This window comes from Rhagoletis pomonella, unplaced genomic scaffold (genome assembly GCF_013731165.1).
Source record: "Rhagoletis pomonella isolate Grant_MI unplaced genomic scaffold, Rhpom_1.0 Rhpom_scaffold_00002, whole genome shotgun sequence".
Lineage (NCBI taxonomy): Eukaryota > Metazoa > Arthropoda > Insecta > Diptera > Tephritidae > Rhagoletis > Rhagoletis pomonella.
Genome location: NW_023458556.1, coordinates 26,742,861 through 26,760,131, shown reverse-complemented (window position 1 = coordinate 26,760,131; position 17,271 = coordinate 26,742,861). Strand labels below are relative to the sequence as shown.

The following is a 17,271-nucleotide window of genomic DNA, read 5'->3' as shown; positions in this document are numbered from 1 at the left end:
TTTTTTTTTGTAATCTGAGGGGATTTGTTTCAAAAAATTCTTTATGAAACTATATTTTAAAAACTAAATTTTTTGAGGTATTTTCAAATCGGTCTAGCTCACGTAAATCTTAATATTTTTCTGAAATACTTTGGTGCAAGTCTTAAAATATAATAGATTTTATAATTCCCATGGAAACACAGTACCAATTTTTTTGGTCGGGGTAGTGATGCAGTCTAATGTACATACATACATACATATAACAGACAGCTTATTGGATAAATGTGCGCGTCAAGCAAAAACGACTACATACATATGTACATATATTGATTAGAAATGACGTCAGTGTTTATATTTTTAATTTTCTTTAAATGATTTCGCAGCATTTCAAAGGTCAAAAATAGTAGGAACTTTTCTTTTTCGGCTGCCTGAAATATTTATGCTAAGAACTAGTAAAACAAAAAAATGAATATTATTTGTTTTCGTAGCTGATTGCATATGTAGTTTTTAGATATGTACATATCTCCATATGTATGTATGTATGTAGCAATCAGAACGCGTTTTTCGTTGAACCTCCTTAAACATCTAATGTAAACATTGAAGGAATTTAGAAACTACCTGAGTTGCACAGCTGAAAATCTAAATGTGTATTTTGGATATTTGTACATATATATGTACATACTTACATGCACAAATATTTTCCAATCACGAACATAATTAAAACAAATTCAAAAGCCTATGTTTGTATTTGCATTTTTTGCAGGCTTGGGTAATATTTAAGAGAGACAGTCAAATAATTAGATAATACATAATACATAATTTAATATAATGAGACTACAAAGAATAAGAAGAAAATCTTTCGGTGGGTTTTAAAATTTGCGCTTAAATTTTTGTAACTTAAAAAACTGGACTTAAACTTTTGGTAAATCAGAAACTGGATATAATTTTCATGTAACTTACAAAACAGACATACATTTTAAATAAGTAAAACTGGACTTAAATTTCTGTACTTGAAAAAAATGTGAATATTTTTTCGTAATTTAAAAAGTGGACATAATTTTTTGGAAATTCAACTGAACATAATTTCTTAAAAATGCATAAACACCACATAAATTTAAATAATATTTAAATAGTTATCAAAAAAAAAATTCTATGTGACTGCGAAATATTATTTTCTACTATTTAGCCCATTTATGGAAACGTGGTATATTAAAATTTGTATTTTTTTATTTTTTTTATTTTTAACTGCCCTCCAAAAAGCCTTCAGACTTTGGGGTGCACAGCGCACCTTTGTTTGTTTCTTTTTTTTGCTGTATGCACTTAAAATATTATATTTCTTTGTTTTTCATTGCATTTCAATTCACATAAAGGCACATAAACATATAAATATTTACGAAAATTTCGCGCGACGAAAGCCACTTTCGTGTGGCCTGGCCACATTTATCGTTATAATACAAAGTATAATAACACATCACCCACGTCCAGCTGTGAAATAAAATTAAGTATTTTTATTAGTTAGCCGTGAGATAAAAATGAAAATTAGCAGGCCGCAATGCACTCACATGCGCCAGGTTGCCGAAAGCTTTAGACTTGATGTATAATTAAATTCGAAGAAAAAACATTGGCGACCGACAAAAAAGCAGGTAGCCTTCATGCCGCAGCTGGTGCCGTGATACTTCAAGTGTCATAAATCAAATGTGGCTGACTAACGTTTGATGAACGAAATTTTAAAATTTAATTTTCATGTTTTTTTTTGTACTTTTCCATGCTTTGCATAATTGAATTATAAAAAATGAGATAGACGAAATAGTTTGTGAACGGTTTTAGCGAATAAGGTCGAAAAAAATAATTTTTTTAATTTTTGTTTTAATAGCAATGAAATTCTTGAAGGCGCACAAACAATTTTTTTTTAAACAAAAATCTTTAAGTTTGTACCCTGCATCACACTGACTCACTCGCGCGGGATTAGAATGAAACACACTCTCGCTCGGCCGATATTTTCTTAACTAGACATCCTTCTTTAGTTGCACTACACACATAAGTATGTATGTATATGCGTACATTTCCTTTTGATATGTTGACATTCATCTTCACTTTCACGCCATGGCACGTAGATTGTTACTTTCCTCCTGACTTTGGCCGCGTCAAGACGTGCAGCAGCGTTGCATTTGCATACGTGTCGCACCTGCAAATCTGTTTGTCAGCACGACGTCTGAAATGTGCATGTTGTTGTTGTTGTAGCTGGTGCAACGGTTAGAAGTCAGAAAATAGCAGGTGGATATGTATGCATTTACATGATGACATGTTTTGACATAACTTATGTCAAGCACTTTCAACTTGTTTTGGTTGCTCTTATTTCCCGTTTTACTTGCTGACATTTTCTATTCAAATTTCCCCCTTTTGGGAATAAACGTACTACAAGTTTGATTTTAAACTTTAAATGTTTATTTTCCCTATTTATAAGCGTTCATTGGGGTGTGCTTTGTATTTATGTGTGCATATTCGTATGAAAATCTGGAAATTGCTCAACATAGGAATGATTTCAAAAATATATCTTGGCCAGCATTATAAATAAAAATAAATAAATAAATAATTATTTGCGGGAAGTATCTCACGTGCTTTGTTTACTCCACAAGAAGGGAGATCCTGATATTTGCGATAACAATCGTGGGAGAAGCTTTATGCTTATATAGTAAGATCTTATCGATGATACTGTGTGAAAGTGAATCGTTGACCAGATATTCCAAGCTTCTAAAATCTTTGAAAATATCGCATATAAGCAGCTCGGCACATATCTACTCTCATTTTGTGGTTTTTTGGAGAACATAACGAATAGAAGCTGCCTCTACAGAAAGCAAAAGAAATACGTTTATGAAGGCTAACATAGAGCAGAAGTTGTTCCTTTTAAATTGGAAAGGACCTCTCTGTGACATTTGAGAATAAACAACGCTTTAGACTACGTAACTCATTCACGTGCAACTGTTCCTCTCTTGTTTTGGAAAGCGTAAAATGAGGTGGCAATCTAAATCGCAGTGTCGAAATGCAAACATATACAGTGCTGGAAAATAAATAGGACACCACATTTTAACAAATTTTTCCATTTTTTTAATGTAAAATTTAGCAATTATTTTTTTAAAAAAGTATAGCTTCTTATCTAACAAAAACCATATACATTCATATTTCAAACTTTGTGAAAACATAAACATCTTACAAAATTGCATTCAAATTTTCAACTTTTTTTGTGATATTTTGCAAAATTTTTCAAGGTATGCAGCCCATTATATTTCCCAAAAAATCACATGTCTTCCGTAGTTATAATGTTGCTCCACTGAAAAGATGGAAGGACGAAGTTCCGAAGAATGTGTCTGCATTTGGAGTGAATTACTAGCAAAACTTAGCATTGGATAGAGAACATTGGCGAAGTCTTTCGTTGTTGTCCTAATCCGACAAAAGGTTGTAGTAATAAGTAAAAGGAAGAAGAAGGCTGCCGTTTATTGTAACGTTTATTGTATGTAAATTGACCTAGTGGCATCTCAACGAACGCTCATCTTGTGCCCACAAAGACTCAACCTTCAATTCTGATGGCTCCATTAGACAGGAGAGTATCCGATTAAATTAACGCAGTGAGACGAAATACCACGCCAGATCTACACAGCCGTAATTTGCTTAACTTGAAAAAATTTTGCGACGCTACAGTTTAAACATCTTTCATTCCAATTTCTGGCGGGTCCTGAGTTACTCTCCGTGCCTGACATTTACTACCTGCGAAATTTCGTTCTGAGCACTTACTCTCCACTGCTTGGCATTGGCGGGATTAGACGGCGTTACTGTCATCGACACTTTTTCGAATGGCTTTAATCATCGCTTTATAAGGGGTTTAACGGTATCACAATGGGACCCTCGGGTCTAAATGTTGGCATATCAGGATCTTGGTTAAAGCGCTAGACTACAGCCTATCATTACATAACCTACTCTAAAATTTTTTTAGTTATTATTATTATTTTGTTAATTGTTGCCTTTCTTTGATTCCATATCCCATGTAGAAAATTAAAATAGGGAATTCCCTCCTATACAAAAATTCCCCATACACAAATAAATTCAATTTAACTTGAGCTACTCTATTTATGGGAATATTTAAATGAAATTCGGCAATTAAAATCTGTTAAAATTAAATCACCAGCTCAGACATGTATGCAACTTTGCATAAAGTCACATAAAGCTTGCAAAAAAAAAAAACGAAAAATAAAAGTGAAAGAAAAACAAAAGACGATAGTTACCACAACTGCAGGCGACAAACTGCAGCACGTGGGACTGCAATAAAAATAAAACGCAAAAGGTACAGTTACCCCCCTCACATTCTTACTCTTTCCTTCGACATTTCTGTTTTTGGTGAAAATTATTTCGTATTTAAGGATTTTAACATTTTGCCAACAAACTGCACAGATGCGAATGAAAGCTGCAATTTGAGAAAGAAATCAAAGAAGGGAGCGCGAGGAATTTAAGGGATAACTGAAAGAGTTATACATATGTGCCAACCGACAGCAGGCAGGCAATGAATATCCATATAGTGATATGACAGTGAAACGGAATGGAATGAAAGGATTTCGAAAGGAAAATACCAAGGCAGGGTTAGGCGAAGCGAAAACTGAGTTTTTTTTTTTTTTATGTACAGCGTGGCGACGAATAACTGTTACCCAGGTTTTTTTGAGAAATAAAAGGGTCCTTTAAAGATTTTGCGAAAAAAGTATTTTATTGATAATTTTCCACAGGTTTTACTTTAGTTGCATTAATTAGTTTTTAAATTTTAATCCTTATTTACATTTGCCAGCAGTGTAAACTTTGAGAGAAAAGTTCATTTGGCACGCAAGTCTTTTTCAGGTGTATTTTTTCTTAGGCTTTGTATAAAAAAAGTACAAAAAAGAAAAAAACTGTATAAGGTTGGTCGAATGAATGACCGTCCTAGTCACCAGTTCCGAGTCTATTCGATTTTTGAGTATGAGGCCTTAGGTTGGACAGAAGGGGGAGTATAAGGGACTCAAAATGGAGAAAATTAGCCTATGGTTACAGAAGATATGGAATAAATTAACTGACGAAGACCTGCGTGCCAAATGAACTTTCCTCTCAAAGTTTACACTGCTGGCAAATGTAAATAAGGATTAAAATTTAAAAACTAATTAATGCAACTAAAGTAAAATCTGTGGAAAAATAACAATAAAATACTTTTTTCGCAAAATCTATAAAGGACTCTTTTATTTCTCAAAAATATCTGGGTAACTGTTATTCGTCGCCACGCTGTATATACCTAGGAAATGAATGTCTTGAAAGCACCGACTGGAACTTTAAGCATTGCATCGGAGTTGAAAAGTTATATTCGACGTTCGACTCTTAAAGACCTAAAAAATTGTTTCGCACTCATAATTGTTTTCAAAAGACTTTTATAATATAAATCTTCAAATTAAAGTCTTTGAAAACTTAAAAATATGTATCTCATAAATTGATTAATTATTATGAAAAAACTTTTATAATACAAGTCTTAAAATAAAAGTCTTTGAAGACTTAAAAATGTATCTTCTGATAATTATTATGAAAGGACTTTTATAATATAAGTTCTTGAATAATAATTGCAGATGACTGGAAAAATATTTATCTTAATATAATAATTATTGATTGACTTTTATTCTTTTCTCTTAATAATAGTTATGTCTATGATGAGAATGCAGTCACAGAAGATTCATTTTTTTGGTATAAGAAGTTAACTATTTTAATGCATTGTTCTTTCTTAAACGTTCCGGATTGTGAATGGGCAAACTTTTGAACAAACAAACAACAAACGAAAACTAATATTGTACCATTTACTCGACCAGAGAAATTATCTACGACGAAATTCACTATGGGCACTAAAGAAATAGACTCCTCCAGTGAAGGAAAATGTCTGGGGCAACTCTCGATAAAACACCTTTTTGGTAAAACATGGGGCCTTCCTCTCAAAATGACCTCCCTGCAAACCAAAGTTCCCCAAAATCTTTAACAGTTTTGTTCAGAATTCTGTAATGATTCCTCTAGAAATCCTTAAATTTCTTTAAGATTTCTTAAAAAATTTCTTCATATCGCAGCGGCTTGGTTGGGCGGAACTCTAAACACCTCCTATTTCAAAATCGCAAGTATGGCGGGCCACATGAATGCCTTAATGAAATTTGCGGCTCTTAGGGGGGTTAAGAAATGACCACCATCTTGAAAAAAAATGTTGTCAACGTCCTTTCTTTCTCAGTCGAATAGTGATTTTAGGACCTCAACAAAACCCAACTGAACGTTGGTATTTATGCGTGATAGTCAAGCCCCGCAAGGATTTTGTTCCACTTCATCCTAAATTTTGTTTACAGAGGGTTAATTAAAGTTTCCTATTTTCGGGGGGCAAATGTATTTTTTTTTTATGAAGCATTATGTATTTACTATGCCTCCTTATTTCTTAGAAGATTTTCGTTTTCGGCGACGCTTAACAAAATCTGATGGCAAGACTTTGGTGCAACATTTTAACCCACTTACTAACATTTTTACACAAGTGTTCGATAGGAGTTAATGGGTTAAGGATTTTTATACATTTTTTCAGAATTCAATAATACAAGAATTATGGTTAAAGTTGTTTTATACATAAAATGGCACATTAAAAAATTGGGTGTTTGATCAAAAATAAGAAATGTTGACCCACTGTTTAAAATAGTTAAGGTGAGGTAGAGCAAAATCATAGGTATGGAAACTTAGATATGGGTATAGTTTGGTTGAGGCCCTAAAACAGCACTAGCTCTGAGTTGGCAAAAAATTTGGCCATACTTGTTTCCAAGACGGCGCCGATTCCATAATCGTTTCCGCATGGGAGGCTAGAAAATTAATAAAGTAATTCACATATGTATGTATGTTGAAAATGAAGTTGCGCTAACTATATATAAAGTTGACTTTTTACCAACAAAAATCTTCATTCATTTGGTATTACGCAAATGCGCGGTAAAACGCAACGGCTGGCCATGCAGTAATTTTTGGTGGTCTCATACAATTCTGCTTTTCACTTATGTACATATCTGTATCTTTAGCCGATAGGGGAGGTACTTGTCCTCACAATTGTTCGTTCATTTGTATGTTTGAAAACCTTTGCAAGGATGAGTATGTATGTAAGTAGCACTCGTGTGTGGCAATGAAATGAAAACATGCAAAATTATAAGCACACACACACAAGGATATCGCACAAAGATATTTTCCACTACCGACGACTAAATGAAAACGCTTTTACTATTATGAATGTAAACCATAATCCGGTTGTTGAGAGTGCAATGTGTGCGTATGTGTAGTATAGCAGTCGCAACAAAATAGTATAACCGCCAGTTGGCAAGAAGCGTACGTACATACATACATATGTCGGCCGCTTATTCTACGGCTCCATCAAGAAGCTGTACCGACATTCTCTTCCACTGTTTGCCTGCTTGAATACGAGTCACCCTGTTACACCTTACCCACTTTGCTTTCATTGCTTCTTTTAGCGTGTTTCTGGGGGGCGGGGGACTTTCAGCGTGTAATGAAATGAATGCAAATGCGATTGAGTTGATTTAGTATCTGCAGACAAGCGGTTATTACACGCACGCCTCCGCAGCCATAAGGTTGTACTTTTGTACACATTCATTCACACATAAAGCGTGCATATGTACATGCATATGCATATATGTACAAGCTGATACCCACGTATGGCTACAATTGACTCTAAAGCCATTACACGTCGGATACATGCACTCATAAAATGTCTCCTGGTGTCTTTTTTGCCGTACGCATGCACGTACGCACGTTAACTGCATGCTGGCGCACACATTTATGTAAATACATGCGCAAACTTCCACACATTCATTTGTATGTATGTTTGTATATAAGTATGTTAGGCCAAAAGTCCACACCAATATTTGGGTAGCATACGGTAATTTTTCGACATTGCAAGGACAACTATACTTTAAGTAAGCAAATTTACATAAGGATTTTCGTGGAGAAACAAAAACATGCATTTGCCAGCACTTTATATGGATATAGAAATGTATTATTTGCATTTATAAAAGGTACTACTTAGAAAATTCTGGCTTAAAACATTACAACTTTCGACCTGTTTAAAAAAAAACCAAAAATTCACGTATAGAAAAATTTGCAAAAAAATTTCGAATCATTTATAGCAAAAGTTACCGCTTTTTTTTATACGAATTTTTCTTTAGTTATAAGGAAATCATCTATATATATAATACCATTTTAACAGGCCGATGTCTGTACATTATATATTTTAAATAAAAATTAATATGGTGGGTCTTTATTAGAGCACCAGAAACCAAATCAAAAACTTTTATAATTTTTGCCGCCTGTCTGTCTGTCTATAAGTATTGTACGCGCATCACTCGAAAGCTAATACATGGAACTGAATGCAGTTTTTACGGCTGTATTGCTAGAGGTCTAATTTAAAATGTAGAAAGATAAAAATTAAAGAGTTGCCACCTGTCTGGATATTGCAGTTTCAGTAAATTGATAAGATGGCGTAAATATTGCAATACAGCTGCCAAAAGAAAGAGGTTTAAGAAGGTTTACCGTCGAAAATATTTTTCTTGAAGATTGCCACCTGTTTGAAAATTTCATTTTAATTGAATTGATAAGATAAATGGAATATTGCAATATGGGTATCAAACTGAAGAGGTTTAAGAAAGTTTACTGCTGAAAATATGCTTGAGGAGGGTTGCCACCTGCTTGAAAATTTGTATTCAATTAAATTGATAAAATAAATGAAATATTAAAAATCGGGTATCAAACAGCACAACAACACTTTTAATGCGCAGTGAAGCACGCCGAGTTCTTGCTAGTGTTATATAAAAATAAGACTTCATTCTAAAGGTTCTTTCGATAAAAGCGGTACCATAACTTTTTCACTATGTGGCCATTTAAGTTTGAAATTTTTTTAAAAATCTTACCACCTCATCGCATGAATTTTAATATTATTTTATTAAATAAATTCGTTTTCAATGAGATTGATATGATATTGGTCTAAAAGGAACACTATTAAGATGTTACGTTTGGCTTTTCTTATGACCAATTAGGATGTTTCTTAGGGTTTGGCAAAATTCTTGCATAGTTTAGAGATTTTGCTATCCGTGCAATAATACAACAACAAAAGTAGCACAAACAACTATATGCAATACCTAACTTTGCCCTTCTAAAGGCGATACATTATAAAAATAATATGTAAAACTACGAAATAAGAATTCATATCATCACTTTTTTTTAATTAAAATATTTGGTCATATTACACTGTAGTTCACTCATGTTTTGAAGTCACACAAAAAAAGCAGAGACAGGTAAACTTAATTTTGGCTCACAGGTTATAGATCTGTATACCGGTTTTCCAGATTTGGTAATTTTCCTAAGATATTTTCATTCTATGAAAAAAATTCAAACTTTAACAAGGAAAAAATTAAAAAACTAACACCGTTTTTGCAATTTTTTTTATTTGTGTTAAAACATTTCCTGTTATCAAAGAATTAAGCTACTAACGATGAAAATCTTTGGATATAAACCACTTTTAAATGGTCAAATGAAAATGTGTAATAAGCTTTTTTAGCATGAAATAGAAGCAGAAAATAATGTTACTCATACGCCATATCGCACCTTGTCGTATGAGTAACATTTTCCCAATTAAAATTTGGATTTTTATTCATTCTAATGTAGAAAAATGGTATACAGATCCGTAATATATAACTCAAAATTAAGTTTACGTGGCCCGGCGTTTTTTTTTGTGTCAGTTTAACGTCCCTACAGTGTTATCTGTAATTTTTTCTAGCATAGCCCTGTAGTTATAAATGGCGGATAAAATTTAAATTTAGTTCAGAAAAATAATAAAAAATGTTTATCATACGCCGTGTGTGCTATATAAATGAGTGAGATTTTTCGGAAAAATACACCCTTTTTAAGCATGTTTTTTTTTTCTTTGTTAAAGTTTAAGCTTAACCTCACCAGACTTCTTTGAGTAGACTTCAGCAGGAATTAAACCCACATCCTTGATGTGCAATGTCACCGCTGAGAAAAGCACACCCGTAAACTATTGTCGTTTGCCGTTGAGATAACGAAGTCTGATGAGGAGATAGGTTATCTCCGATATAGCAGCTATAATTTCTACCGCTTAGAACTTGTTGTTTCTTCGCTTTTTCCTTAACAAAAGTCGTGATAGAAAGCTTAATAACATTGATAAAAGTAAATATTACTACGCCACCAAATAATAATAAAAAAAATGCAGTTTGAAGATGAATATTTAAAAAAACGATAGCGGTTTTTTGATTTTTTGAAGTAACTGGATTATTGGATTTGACAACCTTGATTTCTTTAGGGTGGTGAAATCGCGTGCTTTTGGATCAATTTCCACTACGTTTTGTACACGACCACCACTTCTAAAAACAAGCATAATTTTTCCCGAGCAGTTGCAGGTAATTATTCTAGTTTTTTCCAGTGCATATATTTCTGCCGAGGGATCAGATTCTTGGAAGAGTTTTATAATTTCCCCATATAATTTCCTTTTACACGATTGTGCAATAATATCCCTGTTGTACGGTTTTTATGTTCCCTTTTAACACGTTTTAAATCTACAGATCTTCAAATAAAACGCTGTCAATTGCCTCATAGCTAATTCTTTAAAAGGCGTAGAAGAAGCACTATAGGTGTTACGCCGTCTCATAACTTTCAAGGCAGGAAGGAAAATGGGGTTGACATATATGCCTATCACAAGTCTGAGATTGAGAAGAACATGAATTCTGTTCTCAAAGCTGGCTTCGATGGCTGAATACAGGAGTGCTATAACTGGTTGCAAACCAAGAAATATCTGGTCCAAGACTTCTATAGCCAAATGATCAGCTGTGTCATTACCAGGTACTCCCGGTGACTATGCGCGCCAAGAAAAGCAAGTTCGCTATATTTTGTCTTATTAACTTATATAACTATAAAAGTTTTCATTATATTTTGTAAGAGACATTTTTATTTTTCATATTCTGCGTTTAAAAACTTACCTCTGAAAAATGCAGAGCCGATTTCAAGGACAGTTTAAGAAATAAAGGACAAAAGGCGTCCATTGTTTTGAAAAAAGTTATTAAGGACGGGGGTTAAAATAAAGGTCTCTCCTTTAAAATAAAGAACGGATGGTCACCGTAGTCATAGGTATCATCTGCATAGGCCTGGGCGTAGAGATTAGTACCAATAAATTTGACAAGTAGGGAATCAATTGCCAATTATCTAGAGCTAGGCAGAAGGCACAATGCCCTGAGTGCACCTGTCATCACTTGATTTTCACGGAAACGAGTATGCCAAAGAATTGAAATGATCTCACTCCTTGCCTCCATGAAGGAACCATCAAGCCTCTTGAGTGAAACCAGCATATGGCGGCTTAGTCTTATTGAAGGACGTTTAACAGCCTATTTGTAGGACAGAAATAACCCTGCAAGAACAGTGACCATCATTTGACAAATCATTTGACTGGCAAGGCTGATAGAGATTTCTGTCACTGGCTACCTACAAGTTTCTATCACATTCTAAAGGGCAGTGTGAAAAATCTGATGTAAACATTTGTGTACATATGATCTTCCGTCTTCCTCCAACTTATGGCCTTATATATTGGTCTCTTTTTAACCAACGCAAAATTTGCAAATGTGTTAGTAAGATAAATGAGAATGTGTTAGTTTCCATCACACAATTCTTGTAGGGAAGTACACCGAACAACTAATCACTTATAGTGGTAAGAATGGTTCCAGCATGCAACAGCCAACAAGGAACTATTAATATGGTTCCTTTAATAAATAACTGTATTGAGATTATTTAAAATTTTCCTTGACAAAGGGTATTTTTAAGCCAACTAGGTAAGCGTCACGTCTCTGATAAAATTCCGTTTGCAGTGCCGGTGTTTGTTGTTCCCACTGTTATTGCCACAATCGTAATAGTGTTGCAGCAACATTACCGCTGACAGTCAAAGTAAGTGGAGTATGTATATGAAAAAGCTGTTGCTCAGTTGCAATGTCACGCCATTAAGATATCAACAAGAACAAGTAGGCGCATAGTACAGACAACAGACGACAATAACAACAAAATTAAAGTGAAATGGTTGAATGTATATCTACTCAAACCAGGCACAATTTTGTAGTAAATAGTGTGTCGTCGTGCACACATGTCGCCGCCAAAAAATGTCTACTCGCATGTATGAATGTATGTATGACTGTTGTTCTGTGTTTAGCATATCCTGAACGGATGTGTGTAATTTAATGTTGCTACATACTCTATTGTCGTTTATGTTGTGTCGACCACACACAGTTAGGCATAATATTCTTCGCCAGCCCTTTCCTAACCTAAGGTGCACAGCTTCTCCCACCATTAATATTCTACATCATTCTAGCCTTCGCATTTTAGATGGTAAATTCAGTTGTTGGAGTGTTTGGTGTGTCGACACAATGGTTGTCATCGCATTAGTTCCTATCTGTGGCACGTTGTGCGTGCGGTTGCAACAATCACATACGTACATGCATATGTACATATGAATGTGCGCAAATACTTGGCTAGTTGCACGTTCTTGTTCACTACTTCATATTTACTTACATAAAGTTGTTTTAGCGTACGTTCCTTGGCATCCTTTGGGCTTCCAAAATTCCCTAATCGAGTAAACCAAGTGTTTACCCTATTATAAAATAAACGTGCGCAGTATACATAGACAACAACAAGCGTACAATAATAACAAAAATTGCAAACAACATGTGTCCGCCTTTGAAAAATTTATTGTTGTTGCCATTCTAACATTGATGTAATTGCGGTCGGCCCCTAAAATGAATAACATTTTCATTTTCTTCCAAAACGATAGGTACTTTTAGCTGTAATATATGCATGTGGCACTTGTGTACGCATATATTTAGATTTTCCTTATAATTTGCAAGCTATGTGATTTCATGGTATCTCAAATTGTTTTAAATTGTTACAACAGCCGATTATGTCTGCTTGCTAGTTGCCACCAAGTGTGTGTGGTATACATGTGTATGTATATTTTATAGTCTGTTTTCATAGACAGGTGAGCTTTGGGATTAATAAAATTAGCTTCAGATATTTGATCTTTTTAAAAGTGTTGCAGCAAAGGATAGCGCAATCTGAGCCGAAATACTATGCATTACACCTTTTACTATCTACGAATCCTTATGGCAGCTTAGAACTCACTCAATGGCTTTTGTTTGAATACGTACATTCATATATACATACATATACTTAAGTATGCTGATAATATCGTATTATAAAGCGCAACATTGGGTTGGGTGACATTCGCTTTACTTCTTAAATAAGTAAGTAAACAGTGAAGGCTTTTCTCAAAGTTTGTAAATTTAAAAAATCGGCAGAGTAAGGTTGCCTTTAAGAGATATATGTATTCCTTTCCATTCAAAAGTAAAAACATAGCAATGCATGATACAAAAAAGAAAATAGTTTCAATAAAGAATTTTTTGATTAAAAGGCAGATTTTTAAAGGCACGTTGTACGATTTGGGAGTGTCGACGTACAAAATCGTAAATCTTTCGATAGGAATAAGATAAAAATATGGATATATATGGGAAGTTAACTGAAATATCACAAAAAGAGTACCGAATGAAAAGTGTTTGAGGAAGCTTTACTAGATACGCGTTCGAAAGTCGAACTTAAAAAAAAAAGTTTAATCAAGAAAAAATTTACTCCACATGTATTATCAAATGTCCGACGTGCTGCGTTGCGCCTGCAAAGTATTTTTTGTGTTATTACTCCTTCTAACTGTAGAGTATCATAGTTTATAACACACATTATATTGCTACATACTATTATTGTTAGTCTGTTGGCACCTTAAATAAAAGAGGTTACTTTAAGAAGTGAATACATTGAAGTTTCGTAAAATAAAGACATTCTATTCGCTACCTTAGCACAGTATGCATCGACTTTTATTCCACGATTGATATACTACACTAACCACATCGTACATCCAAAAAAACTCGTATGGGCTTATTCATGGAAAATAAAATAGATTTAAAGAGCTTTTCAAAAAAATTTTCGATTTATAAAACATTCAAAATCTTCTATTACCACGTTAACACTTACGAAAGAACTGCATTAACTAAAAATCGTTTTCATTCAACGCATATTTCTTTCGAGCGTTTACATCTGTGTCTTTTTAGCGTACTGGATGATACCGTTTTCAAAAGTAAACAAAATTTGCTGATTTTCTTCGTTATTTCTTTCATAATTAATTTGTTGACCGAAATGAAAGCGTACAATGATTAAAATTTATTAAAATAATAATTCAAATTTAAAACGGGCTTTATAAAGAAAACCAACCGATTTGATTAATCACAAGCAAAAACAAAAATGAATTGCAAATTATTGCAATTATTAAGAAATAATCGAATTATGGAGTTTTTAAAGGCACTCTTTACAGTGAGTTTTCACAAAAACACGTTTCCACAAAAGATTTGCAATTTCACTTGTTAATTAGTCGTAAATAAAATAAAACGGATATTTTAAGCGGCGTTAATTGTTTAACCAAGTTTGTAAAAACAAAAGCCTTGTTGGTAAATGTTTTATTGTTAATCGGTTGCGTTTCTAGATGGCTGTAGCACCAGATTTTGAAAAAAGGCGATCAGCAGGCACCGAGGTACCAGCTAAACAGTTTTCACTTCCTCCTAAGCTTCAATGATATTCCGATTCAGTTCTAGACCTTTATAATTTAAATAAAAGCTCATTTCATCTTGTGAGTGACCCAAGTCGTCATCTTTTCGCCTTCGTTTTTGTATACTCATTCGTGGTTTTGTGAACTCATTTTCTATTGATTCAAGTGGCGACTTGCTACCATGAGATCATCTGCGTATATTATTTAAGCTCGCAGTACTGAGGCCAATGCCAACGGATTTTTGAAATGAATGTTTTCGAACCTCGGGTCGAGTAAAGTTAATAATTTTACGATCGTTTTGAAATTAATCGATTAATAATCGATTCATAAAACACAAAACTACTATACAATTGAATCGTAAATTGGACAAAAATAATCGATTAATTTAATCAAATGATTAATCGCTGTCATCATTAGTCAAGCGTTTATACATGTTGTCTAACCGATTCACAGTCTTTCGACTATATGGAGGCAGGTGGAAATAATAGTTAACCTGCACCGATTTCGCTGAAACTTGACAGTTGCTCTAATTTTACTTATTAAGAGCAAGTTAGGAAATTTCGTAAAGATGGGATAATTGCCACGCACTCCAATCTTTTGAGCGGGCACATTAAATTTCATCCGATTTCGATGATTTTTAGTTTGTGCTCTCTGCTTTACCAGAAAACCCTAAATATAAAATATAGGGAAGATTGGATCACTATAATGTCTACAACTCGCAAAAAATGTGGGCCCAGTAATTAAATGAAAAATTAGTTCTGCCAAATTACGCAATACAATTATTAAAATTATATATTAAAAAAATACATAAAATTCTCTAAAACATGCGTCTGATGTCAAAAGCTGAAGAACCGGTACTCACACTTTTTTTCTAATAATCTTTTTTGATAAGTAAACTAGTAAAAAACTAAATAAATGATAAATACCTACACTTGAATATTCCAAGACACTTAAAGAATTCATTACAGCTGAAAAAGAAAAACTTTCTTTGATGGTTTCAGCGCCAAAGGCAATTAAACCGATTAGTCGGTCTCGCGCCGATTTTAGTATTTTTTTTTTGGAAATGTACCGTTAGATGAGAGGGAAGTGAGTAAATTATTTGAAATCTCGTAAGTATGACTTCTACTTTTCCCTCTCTAAGCCCGACTGTTTTTTTTTATCAACTGACACCATGACTTTTTCCACCTTCCTTCATATAGTCGAAACAATATGCGATGTGAGAAATAAATAACCGATTTGAGAAAAGATGAAAAACAATACACTTCTGAATTTCAAAGCGTATTGAAACTGGGTTTATGCAACCGTTTTGAAACACTGCGAACTGAGTCAAAAGCGTTCCCCTGGAAACTCAACTTGTTATCTTATAACTCGAGTCTACATATCGATGAATCGAATATCTATATATATATGCGAAAGCATTTTTTGTGCAGGATAAAAGATCTGCAAATTAAAAGTCGAGGACTGCAGATGTGCTATAATGTCTTACTGTTTTGAAAAGAGTTGCCACCCTTTAAAACTGATATTCAAACTATTTAAAAAATAAATCATTTATTACAAACTGTGTATCAATAAAAATGGGTTTGAAAAGCTTTGTTTCTTAACTGAACTATAGGAGAGTTGCCACCTGTTCAAAAAATCAAATTCAATTTGAATTGAGTTAATTAGGTAAGGGAAATATGTGTCACTATATGGGTGCCAAACGAAAGGGGTTTCTGAAAGTAGTAGTATGAAAATATTTCAAAGAGTGTTGCCACATGATTGAAATATCGAATTTAGTTTACCTATACACAAGTTTTATGAAATATCAAAATATGAATGTCAAACGAAGGAGTTATAAGAAATCGTTAGTTTGAACGATAAGAATGTTTTTGTTGGAATAGGATTACCACATGTTTAAAAAGTTAAATTCAAATTATTTAACAAGTTAAATGAATTATTAAAATATGGGTATCAATCGAAAGGGGTATGAATTTTTTTTATTTCTGAACTGTATTTAGCGGGGTTGCCACATGTTTGAAAAATCAAATTCTACTAATTAATAAGTTAATTAAAATATATATCGCAATGTCGAAGGAGGGTTAACGAGGATTAAGCTTGAGGAGGGCTGCTACATGTTTGAAAGGTCTAAGTAAATTAACTAATACAAAAGTTATATGAAATAAAAAAATAGTCAAACAGAAAAATGTTAAGAAATCTTTAGTTTTAACTTTTGGAATGCTTGAAGAGGGTTGCCACGTGTTTAAAAAGTTAAATTCAAATTATTCAATAAGTTGAATGAATTATTAAAAGATGGGGATCAATCGGAATGGGTTTGAAAATGCTTCATTTCTGGCCATTATTTAGGAGGGTTGCCATGTTTTCGAACAATCAAATTCAAATTAGTTCATCAGTTTATTGAAATACATGTGTATCACAATCACGAAAAAGATTTAAGAAGATTTTAGTTTGAGAATACTTTTGAAAAGGAATTTCAAAAATTATAAGTTAAATTAAAGACTTTCACCTGTAGATGTATGATAAAGTTCAATTGTTTTTTTTTTATACCCGAGCGCACTTGTGCACAAGGGTATATTAATTTTGTT

General features: G+C 33.4%; 1 protein-coding gene across 1 annotated transcript in view; it reads right to left on the bottom strand.

The window, feature by feature from the left end:
• The window catches only part of LOC118733352 (homeobox protein 5), a 90,631-nt gene that overhangs the window by 72,875 nt on the left and 485 nt on the right, over positions 1-17,271 (bottom strand). The window lies entirely within an intron of this gene.